Source organism: Triticum aestivum, chromosome 3A (genome assembly GCF_018294505.1).
Source record: "Triticum aestivum cultivar Chinese Spring chromosome 3A, IWGSC CS RefSeq v2.1, whole genome shotgun sequence".
Classification (NCBI taxonomy): domain Eukaryota; kingdom Viridiplantae; phylum Streptophyta; class Magnoliopsida; order Poales; family Poaceae; genus Triticum; species Triticum aestivum.
In genome coordinates, this window is record NC_057800.1 from 108557462 (window position 1) to 108569776 (window position 12315).

Sequence of the window (12315 nt, forward strand, 5' to 3'; positions counted from 1 at the left end):
TACTCCGGGCAGACCATACCAAACCTACAATCCCACTACCAGCTGATCCACCTCTTCAAGAGCTTCATGTGACTTATTCAACTATGCTAGAGCCCATAATAGCTTGTGGCTGCACACGTAAGTTTCTAGCATGAAAAATCTCAGTTCCCTTTGAGCTTGGGTGGCGGTCCATAAGAAGATCACACGGGTACTCTGGGATTTCCAAAAATACAGGCAACACTAGGTACTCCAGGCGCCTCAATCCACCCAGATGTGTATTAAATTGCCACCTTAAGTTGAACCATTAATTAACAATCTCACATCTGTCATGGATTTCACTCACACAAACCACGTCTACGAGCATAGCATAGCAATATAAGCAACACGTAGAGGTAACTCCCAAGGGTTTGAATGTAACAGGGCAATAGGTTCTACCTCATCAACTACTTCCCAACCCACATGTTAATGACATCCTAACCATGCAATGTTTGAGGATTGGAACTAATGCATAAAACTGGGTGGTAAAGGGGTATGATCAAAGTGTTACTTGCCTTGCTGACGATCCACATAACCTAGAGACTCCAAATAACACGCTTTGCACTCCAGGAATTCTATCGCAAACAAACAATAGCATACGTAAGAAATCAAGCTAAGAAACACGGGTAAATCTCAAATAAGAGGATCTAACCAGAAAGTTCAACTTAAGAACTCCGGTTTGCAAAAAGAATAAAATCAAACGGAGCAACGAAACTCAAACGGCGAAAGAACAAGATCCGTTTACTAATCTGGACCTAGGTCAAATTTTACAATAGCAAAAACTTGTGCAAGTTGATTAAGTGAAAAGAGGGTCTCGAGATGAAGATCTAGGCATTTGAATCGCCTGATTCCGACTAACAAGAGAAAAGATAAACTAGAACGAAAATCGGATCAGGAATCGCGATCAGAAATAATCGCGGATTAATCCGATAAAGGAAAACTGACGAACAGCCTAATGAACGAGCATTCGTTATCTGTATCTAACGAGCGAAAACCGTTCGTTAAAACAAACGTCCAGACGAACGTCCGCTGAATGAAAACTGAAAAAAACCGACAAACCAAAAAGAAAACGACTAGGGTTTTCTAACGAAAACCGAACCGGTTTTGTAAAAAAACCCGAACGGCGCTAACCTCTGGCGAGGTCCGGCACGGCGGCGGCTCCGGTGAAGGGCGGTGCTATGCGGGGCGGCGGTGGCGCGGGCAACAAGCGGCGATGGCAGCTCGCGACGAGGGCGGCGCGGCAACGGGCAGAGGCGGCGAGGCGGCGCCGCGGCTCGGCTGCGGCGACGGGCGGCGCGGCGGCTTCGGTGGCGCGGCGCGGCGGGGTGGGGCTCCAAGGGCAGCGGGGCAGCGGGCTTTAAAGAGGGGGGCGGAGGTGCCTTGGAGGAGGGGGCACGGCGCGGCAGCGGAGTCCGAGCCCGACTCCCTGTTCGGCGGCGGCGGCGGCACAGTCTCCTGCTAGGAGATGGCGGCGCGAGGAGGTGGGCCGGTGCTGGGCTTCGGCCCAGCTAGGCCTTGGCGCGTTTTTTAAAGTAATTCCGCTGAAACTCATAAAAATCCTAGAAAATAAAATAAAATTCTAAAAATGCCAAAACAAATTTTCTCCGTCTAAATAAAATATTTAGAACGAGATGAACATTTTCTTGGCCGTAAAATGCAATTTTGAAAACGTGCAATTTTTCTAATGCAACCAAAATTCCAACTAAAAACCAAATAAAAGCAAAAATATTGATTTTAATATTTTTCCTGCATTATCTCATTTATTTTGGAGAAGTCATATTATCTCCTCTCATATATTAATATGAAATATTCTCGAAGAGAAAAGTAGTTAAAACCAAAGTCCTCGTTTCAAAATTTGATAAGAATCCAATGTGAAAACCAGGGAAATCCCCAACTCTCTTCGAGGGTCCTTGAGTTGCTTAGGATTTCGAGGATCGCGAGACGAAATGCAATAAAATATGATATGCAAGAATGATCTATGTATAACATTCCAAATTGAAAATTTGGGATGTTACAAACCTACCCCCTTAAGATGAATCTCGCCCTCGAGATTCGGTTTGGCTAGAAAATAGGAGTGTGTGGTCCTTGCGGAGATCATCCTCTCGTTCCCACGTGGCTTCGTCCTCGGTATGGTGGCTCCACTGAACTTTGCAAAACTTAATGACCTTGCTGCGGGTGACTCGACTAGCAAACTCCAAAATCTTGACTGGCTTCTCCTCATAAGTCAAGTCATTGTCCAACTGAATCTCCCCCAAGGGTACGGTATCTCTTGGTGGTATGTCGGCCATCTCAGCATGGCACTTCTTCAACTGGGAAACGTGAAACACATCGTGAACTCCTGACAATCCTTCAGGTAACTCCAACTTGTGGGCAACTTCTCCCATCCGTTCCAAAACACGATATGGTCCTACAAATCTCGTGGCTAACTTTCCCTTAACTCCAAGACGTTTCACTCCTCGCAAAGGCGATACTCGCAGATATGCTCGATCTCCAATTTCATAGGTTACCACCTTGTGTTTCGAATCTGCATAACTCTTCTGTCTGGACTGAGCTATCTTTAGTCTATCCCGGATCAGTTTAACCTTCTCCTCAGACTCTTTGATCAAGTCTGGTCCAAACAACTGTCGGTCTCCAACTTCATCCCACATCAACGGTGTTCTGCACCTTCGTCCATACAGGGCTTCGAACGGTGCCATCTTCAAACTGGCTTGGTAACTATTGTTGTATGAGAACTCTGCGTAAGGCAGATTGTCATCCCAACTAGATCCATAATCTAGCGCACAGGCTCTCAACATGTCCTCCAGAATCTGATTGACCCTCTCGGTCTGTCCATCCGTCTGCGGGTGAAATGATGTACTGAACTCCAATCTTGTTCCCAAAGTCTGGTGCAGCTGATGCCAAAACTTTGAAGTAAACTGGGTTCCTCTATCCAATACGATGGTCCTCGGAACTCCATGCAGACATATGATCCTGGTCATATATATCTTGGCCAACTATGCAATAGTATACGTTGTTTTCACTGGGATAAAGTGTGCCACTTTGGTCAAACGGCCAACTACTACCCATATTGAATCATATCCTGATTTGGTCCTGGGCAATCCAGTGATAAAATCCATGCCAAGTTTATCCCACTTCCATTTGGGTATCGGCATAGGCTGTAACAATCTTGCTGGCTTTTGATGCTCTGCCTTCACTCTCTGACATACATCACATACGGCCACATACTCGGCGATATCCTTCTTCATCTCTATCCACCAGAAACATTCCTTCAAATCCAAATACATCTTGGTGTTTCCGGGGTGTATCGAGTATGGTGAGTCATGAGCCTCCTAAAGTATTAACTTCCTAATCTCCGCGTTATTGGGCACATAAACATGGTCCTCAAACCATAAGGTGTCGTGTTCATCCTCACGAAAACCTTTGGCCTTTCCTTCGCTCATTATCTCCTTTATCTCGGCAATCTCTTTGGGTTCTTCGTCTTCTTCTACTGGTCTGGTTTCTCCCATGAATATTCCGATCTTCTTAATCAGGTCGTCATTCTTCTCCACTAGTACGACGATTTCCTCCTCATAATGTTCATGTGTAGCCTTGAGTTCTTCCTCCAGTTCCGCAATCCTAGTCATTGCCTTCTTCAGATCTATCATGCCTGCGCACATCTGATTCTCCTGGCGTCGAATGTGCTGGTTTAGTTCCTGGATGAACGATGCAATTGATCTATCCTTCCTAGTGCTGATCATCTCCCATTGCTTGTCTCAGCGCCCACAAATCTGGTAGATAGTGTCTTTAAGCTCCTTTTGATAAACTTCTCCAATGCATCCCATGGTGATGTGAGCTGCCATACTCTTTCCTAGACTCCAAGTTGGTGCGTCGAAGGAAAACTCTATGGGTTTAGTGACTGGCGTGAAGGACCTCCCTGGAACATGAACTTGAATCATCCATCGCTCCTCTTCTGGTAAAGTGGCGTTGTAGGTCCCAATGAAGCTTGGTATTCCTATGTTCAGGTACCTAGTGACTTCCTTCAGGTGTCATCCAAAAGGTGATTCTTCCTCCGGTTGGGCAAACTTGTTCCTTGCATCCGCCATCCTAATGAGTAGAAAATGGAGAGGAGTCAGAAATAAGAAGAGAGTACTGATCTATGGCTCTAGCTTAGTGGTCGTGTCCTACACTCAGCGTGTGCTCTGATACCATCTTGTAGCGACCCGACCTCAAACGGTCAAGTCTTTGTGATTTAGTGTCATCCCTGGATCGGTAATGCTGACACACACAGTACTCGAGGATTTATAACAGAGTAGCAATCACACACTTATTCCATCGAATGTCTCGAAAGAGAACTTAATACAATAAATATGGCTTAAGGCCATCTAATACGATAACAGCGGAAGGCTTGGAAGATAAAGTGAGTCCATCAACTCTAACGGCATAGCTGAGCTGCACGACAACGACCTAACGAACCTTACACCTCATCTGAAAAGTCTGCAACATAATACGTTGCAGCCCAAAAACAGGTCAGCGCGTGGAATATGCTAGAAAAATAACACAGTAGAGCAAGAACAGAATAATGCTATCACTACATGCATATTTGGCTGGTGGAAAGCTCTATGGTTATAGTTTTTCGAAAAGTGAATTTTTTCCTACAACAAAGGAATATATTTTAATTTAACTATCATGGTAGTTGAAACATCATTGAGAAGGTTCCTCCAACTCAATCCCAATTAAGGTAATTAACAACCCAACAATATTAGTTTAGAGTGATGAGATACTTAAGATACTCCAAGTACTAGATACTCAAGATTGTCCATTGCCGGGGACACGGCTAACCATGATTAGTTTATACACTCTGTAGAGGTTTGCACAATTTTCCCCACAAGACTCGATCTCCTCTGTTTGTTTTCTCGCACTATAGGGTTGTTGAGAAACAGATGCCCAAGACACAGTCTTTCAGAAACATTAACTCTCTACTGCGGGCAGACCATACCAAACCTATGATCCCACTACCTGCTGATCCACCTCTTCAAGAGCTTAACGTAACTTATTCAACTATGCTAGGGCCCATAATAGCTTGTGGCTGCACATGTAAGTTTCTAGCATGAAAAATCTTAGTTCCCTTTGAGCCTGGGTGGCGGTCCATAGGAAGATCACACGGGTACTTCGGGATTTCCAAAAATACAGGCAACACTGGGTACTCCAGGTGCCTCAATCCACCCAGATGTGTATTTAAGTTGCCACCTTAAGTTGAACCATTAATTAACAATCTCACATCTGTCATGTATTCCACTCACCCAAACCACATCTACGAGCATAGCATAGCAATATAAGCAATGTGTAGAAGTAACTCCCAAGGGTTTGAATGTAACAGGGCAATAGGTTCTACCTCATCAACTACTTCCCAACCCACATGTTAATGTCATCCTAACCATGCAATGTTTGAGGATTGGAACTAATGCATAAAAACTAGGTGATAAAGGGGTATGATCGAAGTGTTACTTGCCTTGCTGATGATCCGTGTAACCTAGAGACTCCAAATAACAAGCTTCGCACTCCAGGAATTCTATCGCAAACAGACAATAGCATACATAAGAAATCAAGCTAAGAAACACGGGTAAATCGCAAATAAGAGGATCTAACCAAAAAGTTCAACTTAAGAAATCCGGTTTGCAAAAAGAATCAAATCAAACGGAGTAACAAAACTCAAACGGCGAAAGAAAGGAGATCCCTTTACTAATCTGGACCTAGGTCAAATTTTACAGTAGCAAAAACTTGTGCAAGTTGATTAAGCGAAAAGAGGGTCGCGAGACAAAGATCAAGGCATTTGAATGGCCTGATTCCGACTAACAAGCGAAAAGATAAATTAGAACGAAAATTGGATCAGGAATCGCGATCAGAAATAGTCGCGGATTAATCCGATAGAAGAAAACTGACGAACAGCCTAATGAATGAGCGTTCGTTACCTGTATCTAAAGAGCGAAAACCGTTCGTTAAAATGAACGTCCGGACGAACGTCCCCTAAATGAAAACCCAAAAAAACAGCGAACCAAAAAAAACGACTAGGGTTTTCTAACGAAAACCGAACCGGTTTTCTAAAAAAACCGAAGGGCCTTAACCTCCGGCGAGGTCTGGCACGACGGCGGCTCCGGCGAGGGGCAGTGGCGGCGCGGGCAACAGGCGGCGGTGGCGGTTCGTGATGAGGGCGGTGCGGCAGCAGGCAGAGGCGGCGAGGCGGCGCGGCGGCTCGGCAGCGATGACAGGCGGCACGGTGGCTTCGGCGGCGGGGCACGGCTCCAAGGGCGGTGGGGCAGCGGGCTTTAAAGAGGGGGCGGAGGTGCCTTGGAGGAGGGGGCACGGCGCGGCAGTGTAGTCCGAGCCGGACTCCCTTTTCGGCGGTGGCGGCGGCGCAGTCTCCTGCTAGGAGACGGCGGCGCGAGGAGGTGGATCCGCATTGGGCTTCGGCCCAGCTAGGCCTTGGCGCGTTTTTTTAAGTAATTCCGCCGAAACTTAGAAAAATCCTAGAAAATAAAATAAAATTCTAAAAATGCCAAAACAAATTTTCTCTGTCTAAATAAAATATTTAGAACGAGATGAACATTTTCTTGGCCCTAAAATGCAATTTTGAAAACGTACAATTTTTCTAATGCAACCAAAATTGCAAATAAAAACCAAATAAAAGCAAAAATATTGATTTTAATATTTTTCCTCTATTATCTCATTTACTTTGGAGAAGTCATATTATCTCCTCTCATATATTAATATGAAAGATTCTCGGAGAGAAAAATAGTTAAAACCAAAATCCTCGTTTCAAAATTTGATAAGAATCAAATTTGAAAACCGGGGAATCCCCAACTCTCTCCGAGGGTCCTTGAGTTGCTTAGGATTTCGAGGATCGCAAGACGAAATGCAATAAAATATGATATACAAGAATGATCTATGTATAACATTCCAAATTGAAAATTTGGGATGTTACAAAAACGAGAGGCAAATGGCAAATAATGTAATGCGGGAGATAAGGGTATGTGATGGGTACTTGGTATGTTGACTTTTGCATAGACCTCCCTGGCAACGGCGCCAGAAATCCTTCTTGCTACCTCTTTTAGCACTGCGTTGGTTTTCCCCGAAGAGGAAGGGATGATGCAGCAAAGTAGCGTAAGTATTTCCCTCAGTTTTTGAGAACCAAGGTATCAATCCAGTAGGAGGCTACGCGCGAGTCCCTCGCACCTGCAAAAAATAAATAAATCCTCGCAACCAACGCAAATAGGGATTGTCAATCCCTATAGGGCCACTTACGAGAGTGAGATCTGATAGATATGATAAGGTAATATTTTTCGTATTTTATGATAAAGATGCAAAGTAAAATAAAGGCAAAGTAAATAGCAAAGTAGTAGGAGATTAATATGATAAAGATAGACCTGGGGGCCATAGGTTTCACTAGTGGCTTCTCTCGAGAGCATAAGTATTCTATGGTGGGTGAACAAATTATTGTTGAGCAATTGACAGAATTGAGCATAGTTATGAGAATATCTAGGTATGATCATGTATATAGGCATCACGTCTGAGACAAGTAGACCGACTCGTGCCTGCATCTACTACTATTACTCCACTCATCGACCGCTATCCAGCATGCATCTAGAGTATTAAGTTAAAAACAGAGTAATGCCTTAAGCAAGATGACATGATGTAGAGGGATAGACTCATGCAATATGAAGAAAACCCCATCTTGTTATCCTCAATGGCAACAATACAAGACGTGCCTTGCTGCCCTTACTGTCACCGGGAAAGGACACCGCAAGATTGAACCCAAAGCTTAGCACTGCTCCCATTGCAAGAAAGATCAATCTAGTAGGCCAAACCAAACTGATAATTCGAAGAGTGCAAAGATAACCAATCATACATAAAAGAATTCATAGAAGATTCAAATATTATTCATAGATAGACTAGATCATAAACCCACAATTCATCGGTCTCAACAAACACACCGCAAAAACAAGATTACATCGAATAGATCTCCACAAGAGAGGGGGAGAACATTGTATTGAGATCCAAAAAGAGAGAAGAAGCCATCTAGCTACTAACTATGGACCCGTAGGTCTGAGGTAAACTACTCACACTTCATCAGAGAGGCTCTGGTGTTGATGTAGAAACCCTCCGTGATGGATGCCCCCTTCGGTGGAGCTCCGGAACAGGCCCCAAGATGGGATCTCGTGGATACAGAAAGTTGCGGTGGTGGAATAAGGGTTTTGGCTCCGTATCTGATCGTTTGGGGGTACGTAGGTATATATAGGAGGAAGGAGTACGTCGGTGGAGCAACAGGGGGCCCACGAGGGTGGAGGGCACGCCTGGTGGGGGTGGGCGCGCCCCCCTACCTCGTTTCCTCCTATTTTCATTCTTGACATAGGGTCCAATTTCCCGGATCATATTCTTCCTAAAAATCACGTTCCCGAAGGTTTCATTCCGTTTGGACTCCGTTTGATATTCCTTTTCTTCGAAACCCTAAAACAGGTAAAAAAACAGCAATTTTGGGCTGGGCCTCCAGTTAATAGGTTAGTCCCAAAAATAATATAAAAGTGGATAATAAAGCCCAATAATGTCTAAAACAGTAGATAATATAGCATGGAGCAATCAAAAATTATAGATACGTTGGAGACGTATCACTTTGCATGATCGTAAGATAGCTAGCATGATATTTTCATGGCTTGTCCATTTTTTGATATCTTTGCTATGCTAGATCATCGCACATCCTGGTACACTACCAGAGGCATTCATATAGAGTCATATCTTTGTTCTAGTATCGAGTTGTAATATTGACTTGTAAGTAAATAAAAGTGTGATGATCATCATTATTAGAACATTGTCCCATGTGAGGTTATCAAAATAAAAGAGGCCAAAGAAGCCCAAATAAAAAAAGAGGCCAACGAAGCCCATAAAAAAACAAAAAAATGATGAGAGAAAAAGAGAGGAGGGGCAATGTTACTATCCTTTTACCACACTTGTGCTTCAGAGTAGCACCATGTTCTTCATATAGAGAGTCTCTTGAGTTATCACTTTCATATACTAGTGGGAATTTTTCATTATAGAACTTGGCTTGTATATTCCGATGATGGGCTTCCTCAAATGCGCGAGGTCTTTGAGGGAGTCTTGGATTAGGGGGTCTCCGGACAGCCGGACTATAACCTTTTGTCAGACTATTGGACTATGAAGATACGAGATTGAAGACTTTGTCCCGTGTCCGGACGGTACTCTACTTGGCGTGGAAGGCAAGCTAGGCAATACGGATATGTATATCTCCTCCTTTGTAACCGGCCTTGTGTAACCCTAGCCCCTCCGGTGTCTATATAAACCGGAGGGTTTTAGTCCATAGGACAACATACAATCACACCATAGGCTAGCTTGTAGCGTTTGGCCTCTTTGATCTCGTGGTAGATCAACTCTTGTAATACTCATATCATCAAGAACAATCAAGCAGGACGTAGGGTATTAGCTCCATCAAGAGGGCCCGAACCTGGGTAAACATCGTGTCCCCTGCCACCTGTTACCATCCGCCTTAGACGCATAGTTCAGGACCCCCTACCCGAGATCCGCCGGTTATGACACCGACATTGGTGCTTTCATTGAGAGTTCCACCATGTCGTCACCATAAGGCTTGATGGCTCCTTCGATCATCGCTAGCGAAGCAGTCCAGGGTGAGGCTTTCCTCCCCACACAGATCTTCGCATTCAGCGGCTTCGCACTACGGGCCATTTCGCTTGGCCATCTGGAGCAGATCAAAAGCTATGCCCCTGGCATCAGGTCGGATTCGAAAACTTGAACTACATGGCCGAAATCCGCGGAGACTTGATCTTTGACAGATTCGAGCCCATGCCGGACGCGCCGCACAGTCGCGATGAGCAAGACGTAACTCTGTCGTCGGACAGTGTTCGGGAGATCGCATTCGTAGCTACTCAGGCCGTTAATCCGGAGCAAGTCGCGCCATCCGAGAGCGGAGGGATAGACCCTACCATGGAGGCTGCAATCTCAGTGGAGATAGAGCCAAATACTGACTTCACCCCTTTCGAGAGCCGCATCGCCGAACCACTGGATTTGTCCCCGGCTACGGACTCCGAGCCGCCTACATCCGTGCCTGTCGAACCCGACGGGGCGCCGATCATGGAGTTCACCTCCGCGGATATCTTTCAGCACTCACCTTTCGGAGATGTGCTAAATTTATTAAGGTCTCTCTCCCTGTCAGGAGAACCTTGGCCGAACTATGTCCAGCTAGAATGGGGTGCGGACGACGAAGAAATTCGCTGCCCACCCACCACCCACTTAGTAGCCACTGTCGACGACTTAACCTACATGCTCGACTTCGACTCCGAAGACATCGACAGTATGGAAGATGATGCAGGAGACGAACAGGAACCAACGCCCACAGGGCGCTGGACCGCCACTTCATCACATGACGTATACATGGTGGATACACCCAGAGAGGGCAATGGCAAAGAGACAGTGGAGGATGCCCCCTCCAGCAACCCAGGCTCCGACGTTAGCGGCGCCGCTCTAAGTCCCGCCATAGCAAAAACAGCGATAACAGTGCAATAGGAAATAACAATCCAGTCGACTCTAGAAGAAACGACGACTGCACCACCCCGGTGGCAGAGCACGATCAAGATGCAAACTGCAAACGTAGTACGGATCCGACGCCCGAACACGACGACGCCAAGGATAAGCCTCATCAAACCCCGTCCGGGGAAGAAAACAGTCCGGACGAAGATGCACACATCATCCCGAAAATGCACTTGGAGCACAAAAACCTCCGCAGAAGGCTTATGGCCACAGCGAGGAGCCTGAAGAAACAGAAGCAAAGGCTCAAGGTCGCACAAGATACGCTCAACAACAAGTGGAACAAAGTAACAAAGTATGGTAGAAGTTACCATAAAAATAGCTATCCAAAGCACAAGCTATTACCAGAATTCGACGATGAGGCCTTAGAGCCCATACAGCCGAAGAGTGATACGGCCAACCGGCCGGATCCACCACCTTGTGAACCCGATAGAGCGGCTAACAAAGTCACGCATAAGTCAACACACGATCTACATGAGAACTTGCGTCAAAAACCCGACGCGACCAGATCCATCTATGGATGTAGGAATCGCGGGACAAAACCAACACCGAATACTACAACCGTCCGAACACGATGGCGCATCCCAATACAGGGGTGACGCACACCCCTTATGTTTCATTGATGAGGTGCTGGATCACGAATTCCTAGAGGGATTCAAACCGGTGAACATAGAGGTGTACGACGGAACCACAGACCCTGGAGTCTGGATAGAGGACTTCATCCTCCATATTCATATGGCTCGTGGAGACGATCTCCATGCCATTAAATACTTGCCCCTCAAGCTTAAAGGGCCAGCTCAGCACTGGCTGAAAAAGCCTCCCCGAAAACTCAATTGGAAGTTGGGAGGAGCTCGAGGATGCTTTTCGGGCCAATTTTCAAGTGACTTATGTCCGACCTCCGGATGCAGACGATTTAAGTCATATAATCCAACAGTCCGGAGAGTCCGCCCGAAAGCTTTGGAACAGGCACTACAAGAAATATGTCAACTTGTGACCAGCACTATTGGTCACTGAATGGTCACTGTTTTCAATTTGTGACCTTTTTGTGACCGAAAACATAAGGTCAAAAGCTGGCGGTCATAAACTGACTATAGCGACCTTTCTTCTGGAATGGTCCTAGACGTTTATGACCAAAATACGTCTACTGTGGCGTTTTGGTCACTAGAAACCTCCCCAGGCCACGTAGGCATCCAGCGTGGCAATCTGATGTGGCACAAGATTCAGCCCGGTCCAATTCGATTTTCTACATGGGCCTAGCCCAATAATTCGGCCTTTTTACTGTATTTTTTTCTTGTTAATTTTTGCTAGCTACATGGGCTTGGGCCATTAATTCGGCCTTTTTTTCTAAGATGCAACCTTTTACAGTCTTTTGATATTTTATTTTCGTCATTTTTTTGCCACTAGTCCCACCAATCAGATTGGTCCCACTTGTCATGCTTATCACAAAATTGATCCCACACATCAAAAATTTCAAAATCTGTCAAACAACTATTATAACTTGGACCCCCTTGTCAGGTTTCCATTTGACAGGTATTCAATACACAATCATTATTTCAAACAATCCAAATAGCAAATGAAATTCGTCCAAAACAACACGACATTAGTCTATTACAAACATTACAGTATATTACAGCCCAGATAAGCCTACTACTGCCTACATTTACAACACATAATATGCTAGTCTTTGTTGATATGCTTCACAGCTTCGAACTT